Here is a 6,000-nt window from a genome sequence, read left to right as displayed (position 1 = left end):
CCAGGGTTAGAGGCCAAGATATCCTTTTTGAACTTCTTCCTACCAGACTTAGTGAGAAGGGTAGCATAGTCAACTGAGAAACTGTTAGAAAAAATAGGAGAGACAGAGAGTGCCATAGGTGTCGTGGAGGAGGGGGAAGAAAAGAGAGAGTAGCGGAGAGGGGTTGGGGCAGGGACAGGATGGGGAAAGGCAGGATGGGGGTACCACAGGGTAGTCACTGGGCGCAGCCAAGGTCAAAAAAGCAGTAAATGGTACTAATAGCTAACTTTAAAATAGCAGCAAATGATATTGAGACATGTGAGCCTCCGCCGGCCGCTTCTTGGTCTGTGTTTCCTACTTTCTCTGTTCTGGAGGTGACCACTGCTGTTACTAAGCCCAGGTCATCCTCCCCTCTTGATCCTATTCCTCTTCATCTTATTAATGATATCCTTTGGCATAAAGCCACATTGGTCCGGATGGATCAGCAAGGTTATTACCCCTTGCAGCCTATTGGTGAGTATTTTCGCTAAGATTTTTGTTTCACAATTTATAAGGGTAATCGGTCTAAAGGAATTGCATTTATCTAGGGGCTTTCCCACCTTCGATATCACTATTATGCTAGCTCGTCGCAGGTCCAGTGGGAGAATACCTTGTTCCTTTGAGTGCAGGTACATACGTAGTAGATGTGGGGTTATCTCGCTCCCTCCTATTTTCTTCCATACTTCTATCGGGAAGCCGTTTGGTCCCGGGGTTTTCCCCGTTTAAAGTTGCGAAATGGTGGCTAATAGCTCCTCTTCAGTAATATACCTTTCCAATAGTGCTTTCTGATTACTGGCTAGTAAGGGAAGAGCAATTTCGTCTAACACTGTAGTGTCTATGGCAGCATTGGGCACGCTTTATAATTCTGCATATTAGGTTTCAAAGCTCTCTGCAATACCCCAGTCAGTTGCTACCAATCCTGCATTTTCTGTTGCAATGCTCCTAACCTGGTGGTGTCCCTCATCCCGCTTCTCCAGCCATGCCAACAGCTTGCCAGTTTGTCGCCGGTCTCATACAGTCTCACTCTCATTGCTCTATGTGCTTGCTTGGCACAATCTAGTGCTATGTTTTGTAGTTTCTTCTGTGCTAGAATCAGGGCCCTGTTTGCCTCCGGGGATTTGGTGTTTACGTATTGTGCTTCAGTTCGTTGTACCTCCAATGCAGAGTCTTCTACAGCTTTTCGGTGTGACTATTTGTGTGCTGATGTCCAAGCCAGAATCTCCCCTCTAAGGAGTGGTTTATAGGCTTCCCAGAGTACTCCGGGGTTATCTACCGACCCCGTGTTCAGCTCAAAATATGAGGATGTGGCAGTACGTATTTTCTATACTAGATCAGGGAATACTAAATAGTAGTTATTAAGACGCCAGGTCAGGGCGGGGGGGGGGTGGTGTCTTTCTGTTTCAATATCCATCAGGAGTGGGGAGTGGTCCGAGATTCCGTGGGGGAGCAGTGTTGGAGCAATAGCCTTGTCAATATCTGTTGCGGGCAGGAAGAAATAATCTAATCTTGATAGTGAGGGGTGCGCTCCTGAGTGGTACGAGTACTCACGCACATTAGGGTGTAAATCTCGCCATACATCTTTCAGTCCCTGTGCAGAGGTAAAGGTAGCTAGTTTGGTGTGGATTGCAGGGTTTCTTCCTCTTATGTGTGTGTGGTCTATTTCAACATTCATGACCTCATTGAAGTCCCCTCCCATTATCCAGGTATCTGCTACGGTAGTGGTTAGGATAGGGGTGATATCTTCTATTAAAGCAGACATTAGCACTGGCGGTGAGTAAACCGCCATTATCGCAACGGTTTGGTTCCACATGTTGCCGGTTATGCATATGTATCTTCCCCCCATGTCTTGTGTCACACTGGAGATTATAAATGGGAGCTTCTTGTGCAGTAAAAATTAACACACCTCTAGATCCCATGGAAAATCCCGCATGCACCACAGCGCGGTAGTTGGTTCTTTTAAAGAGGTTGCATGTTGTGCCCGCTTGGTGTGTTTCAGTAAGGAGCACCATATCAGGTGTGTGTCTGTTTATAAATTGTGTCACCAAACATCTTTTGATACCGTCGCAAAGACCGTTGACATTCCATATTAGAAATCTTAAATGTTTGGTATTGACTCTAGCTGGGGATATCGTTATCTGTGTACATATCGCTGTTCGCAGTGATGTGTCTCATAAGAAATGTGCATTTCATTAATCATGCTCTGAACCTTCATCAATCGGTAAGTATTTGGTGTACTCAGTGGACCCGTACATACAGGAACAAGCAAACCCCTGTTTCCCCCCTCCCTACACTCCAACCCCAACTGAAGCATCTGTCGCCCAACCAAAAAACAAACTATTGAACAAACAATCAAACACTCGTTAATCACTGTCAACCCAACATTCAAAACAATGTTATGAGACAACTAAGTTATTTCACTTATACGTCTCTCAAGTAATTAACAGGGGTCGTCTTACAGTGAGCCGCCAGCCTTCGCGGAAACAGGATAAGATAGTAGTGCACAGTAAATATAAGAATGTAAGTACATCTGTATTCTCCTTGTGGTGGTTATCTGGCTGTATTAGACTAGTTTATTTCTCTAATTATCGTCCACATGAGGCATCTCTTGCGGTTCTTGCGGTGGTCGCTCAGGTGGTGCTCTATCTGGTCGTGGTCTATCCCTGCCCTGTTCCTTCCATTAGATAGCCACTGTCATACCCCTCTTAACTACCCATATGGCTGAGCCCAACAACCCAAAAACCATACCAACCACTCGGACAGACCTGGTATACTCTCCTGCCAGGTACTATCACAAATAGGCATTTTCTTGAGGTTGGCATTTGTCTGAGTATCTTCTCTTTTATCCTTTTGAAATCTTTAGGATGACATCCTTGCTTTACCACATTCTCATTGTTCGTTCAACCCTTTGTACTCTCCAAGATGTATTTGCGTGATTTATCAAATCTGTATCACGTATAATGCCACTTGTATCCCCTTGTGCTCTTCGGAATATCTTTGCATGATTTACAAAGTTAGTATCAAATATAGTACCACTTGCATCCCTGTGTGCTCTTTGTGATATGCCTGCATGGCTTTTCTGCTGCTCTAGCTCCCTTAATGCCCTCGCCACCAGCCCAACCCTTCCCCTACCTTTGGGAATGATCTGGGTGGTCTCCAGTCTCATCAGGTGGCAGAACAGAGTTTGTCTGCTGCAGCTGCGTTTGGCATTCTCTTTCCCGCAGTTCCACAGCTCCGGATTCTTACTTGTGTCTCCGGCTGCCTGTGTCTTCGTTCTCGGTCTGCTTTTGGCAGGTTGGCTTCCTTTCTCCCTGCCTCTGGCCTGGTCCGCCTTGCTTGGACCGCTCTCTCGTTGCTACACGCCTCTGCGTCTCAGCTCTTAGCCCTTGTATTCTCTAGCAGAGAACAAGCATCTTGTTCCTTGCTCCTCCAGGGCGGATTCCACCGACCATTGAGTCCCTCTTCTCTTTTTATGATTGGGATTGCTTCTTGACAACTGTACCGTGTGTGTTTGTTCCACGGTGGGATTTTGCCTCCTTCATCTCAGTAATCCTTTGCATTAAGCTAGGGTGAGTCTCCCTCTTCCCATCCGATTTTGATGTGAAAATGTAGATTTTGGGCATTAATGGGTCAATGACAGCGCATTGTTCAACCTTCCCCATTTCCAAAATGTTCTTCATGTGTGTTTGCATCATTTTCAGGTGAGTTTTGCTGCCGTTTTATGTATTAGGGTAGCGTTCCGGGCCCTTCCGGGTACTTTTTTGTGTGAAAAAGTACATTTTGGCCAGTAATGGGTTAATGACAGCACATTGTTCAACCTTCCCCATTTCCAAAATGTTCTTCATGTGTGTTTGCATCATTTTCAGGTGAGTTTTGGTGCCGTTTCATATATTAGGGTACCGTTCCGGCCCATTGCGGGTACTTTTACGTGAGAAAATGTAGATTTTGGACAGTAATGGGTTAATGACAGCGCATTGTTCAACCTTTCCCATTTCCAAAATGTTCTTCATGTGTGTTTGCATCATTTTCAGGCGAGTTTTGCTGCCGTTTTAAATATTAGGGTACCGTTCCGGCCCGTTCCGGTCTGTTCCGGGTTTTACACCGTTCCTATGTACAGTGCTTAGGCGTAAGCACTATATAAATAAACAAATCATCATCATTATCCTGAAAACGTTCGTCAAATTGGGCACTGTGTAGGGCAGAACGCATTCTCAACTTTGCTCTGTTTAAACTGACTTTTAACAATATGACTATTTTCTCCTGATGCTGGTCATTGGCTGAGGTAATTCCAGGGCAATTCTGAACGCACTCCGTGAGAAGCGGCCTGGCACATGCATACCCGACTGCCTGCCAAGAGCTGAAATGAAGGTGGGGTGGATTTATTGACTCTGGGCGAGTGCCAGATGGGCAGAAATCCCAAAACGCTTGCTGGCCGTGGAAGCATGGGCCTGCTGGAGCCCTGAGGTGGGGTGCCAGGGTAGGAGGGGGAAGGGGGCGTGACTAACACGGACTAACACGGATACCACTCCGACGGTTCCTCATTGGGCTTTCTAGCATTCCCTCGGTGGAGATCCAGGAGTCGTTCGAGCCTCTTTCGGTTCCCTTCCTTGTCTGAACAGGGGTAAGACATTCCTTCTTAGCACTTCCAGACCTGCGCTTTCCTAGTGTTTTCTGCCCTAGGCAGTGCTTTAAGTGGGCTGGTAAATTGAGGGGGGGGGGGGCTCTCGTTAGGGAACATCGCCTAAATACGAGTGCTTAGGCCATGCCCCCTTCCCCCCATCAAGAGCTCCTAGCAAGAGACCTCCCCACCCCTTGCAAGCCTGCTGGGACGCTGACCCTCCCAGGCAGCACTTTAAACACACGATTCCTTGAATGCAATTGGCTTCCTGTTGCATGTTAGTTCTTTACTCAGAACCATAAGGAGAGGCTGGCCAACCAAGCCCTCCTCCTGTTTCTGAATAAAGAGATATCCCAGAGCAGGTTTAGACGACGCACTGCTCGGTTACACGGCTAACTTCAGGTGGAAGCATTTCGGATTAGAAAAAAGAAAAGGCAATGCCTTTTAATGCTGACGAATGCAGGCAGTCATGTTACCATGCAGCGCTAGCCTCAACCGCTGCCTGAGAGGTCGGCATGGCTGGTGCTTGTTGTGGTGAGTCCATCTCAGAGACTGGCGGGGCTTGGCCTGACTAGCTCTGGCCCACTTAAAGCCCTGGCCCTAGGCAAACGTTCTTAACTGCATGCCCCCAAGCCTCTCATTGACGTACCCATAGTCTTGGGTAGCACAGAGGTGGCAGGTATTACATAGTTCCTTCCATCTTGTTACCCATCCTATAGCCACTCTCTGTTGATTTTGCTCCCATCTGTTCGTCTATTGTATTTCCATCCTTCCCATTTATTGTGTCATCCTTTAATTCATCCATCCATTCGATCTCCATTCCATTTACATTTTATTTTCATCTATCCGATCCCCAGCCCCTCCCACCCCAAGTTTCATATGTCTCTTTCATGCTCTTTCCTTTCACTCCCCCTTTTATTTCTCAATGTATTCCTCTTTTCTTTTGCCACTCACAGTTTTACTTTTGGCTATTAAGCTGGCCCTTTAATGCTACCTGACACCAGTGGTGGAACTGGAAGAAATGGAAAGGGGGATCCCACAAGGGGAGTGGTGCAGAGTTTTGAGGAGGGGGCAGAGTTCTGAGCTGGCAGTTTGACTCTGCTCAAAGGAAATGTTACAAATATCAGTTTAAAAATGGTGCAATTTCTTTCATGCTGCTTCTTTCCAAGAACTATGCTGGCAAAGTATAAAAGGTGCTCACCTTTTTAACCCAGCAATCTATAGTGCAATATTCCCAGGAAAACAAAATATACAAAGATGAGACATCTGCTTTGATGGCAATTTTATGTGGTCTTGTGAGTAAGAGTCAACACTGGGAACATGACAACCTGGGTGAAATCCTGGTAGCCAAACACGTGAGCTTGACG

The 6,000-nt window shown here is 46.5% G+C and overlaps 1 protein-coding gene across 2 annotated transcripts in view; it reads left to right on the top strand.

Annotated features, from left to right (window-relative positions):
* The first annotated feature begins 4,494 nt into the window (after positions 1-4,494).
* LOC138582318 (retinol dehydrogenase 7-like) overlaps positions 4,495-6,000 on the top strand; it is a 230,169-nt gene continuing 228,663 nt past the window's right edge. For both annotated transcript variants that reach the window (XM_069653537.1, XM_069653538.1), the window contains exon 1: positions 4,495-4,636. The gene's annotated coding sequence lies outside the window, so the exon portion shown is untranslated. The remainder of the gene's footprint in view (positions 4,637-6,000) is intronic.

This window comes from Ambystoma mexicanum, chromosome 3q (genome assembly GCF_040938575.1).
Source record: "Ambystoma mexicanum isolate Mex_15411 chromosome 3q, UKY_AmexF1_1, whole genome shotgun sequence".
Classification (NCBI taxonomy): Eukaryota; Metazoa; Chordata; class Amphibia; order Caudata; family Ambystomatidae; genus Ambystoma; species Ambystoma mexicanum.
This window is presented reverse-complemented; position numbering and strand designations above follow the sequence as displayed.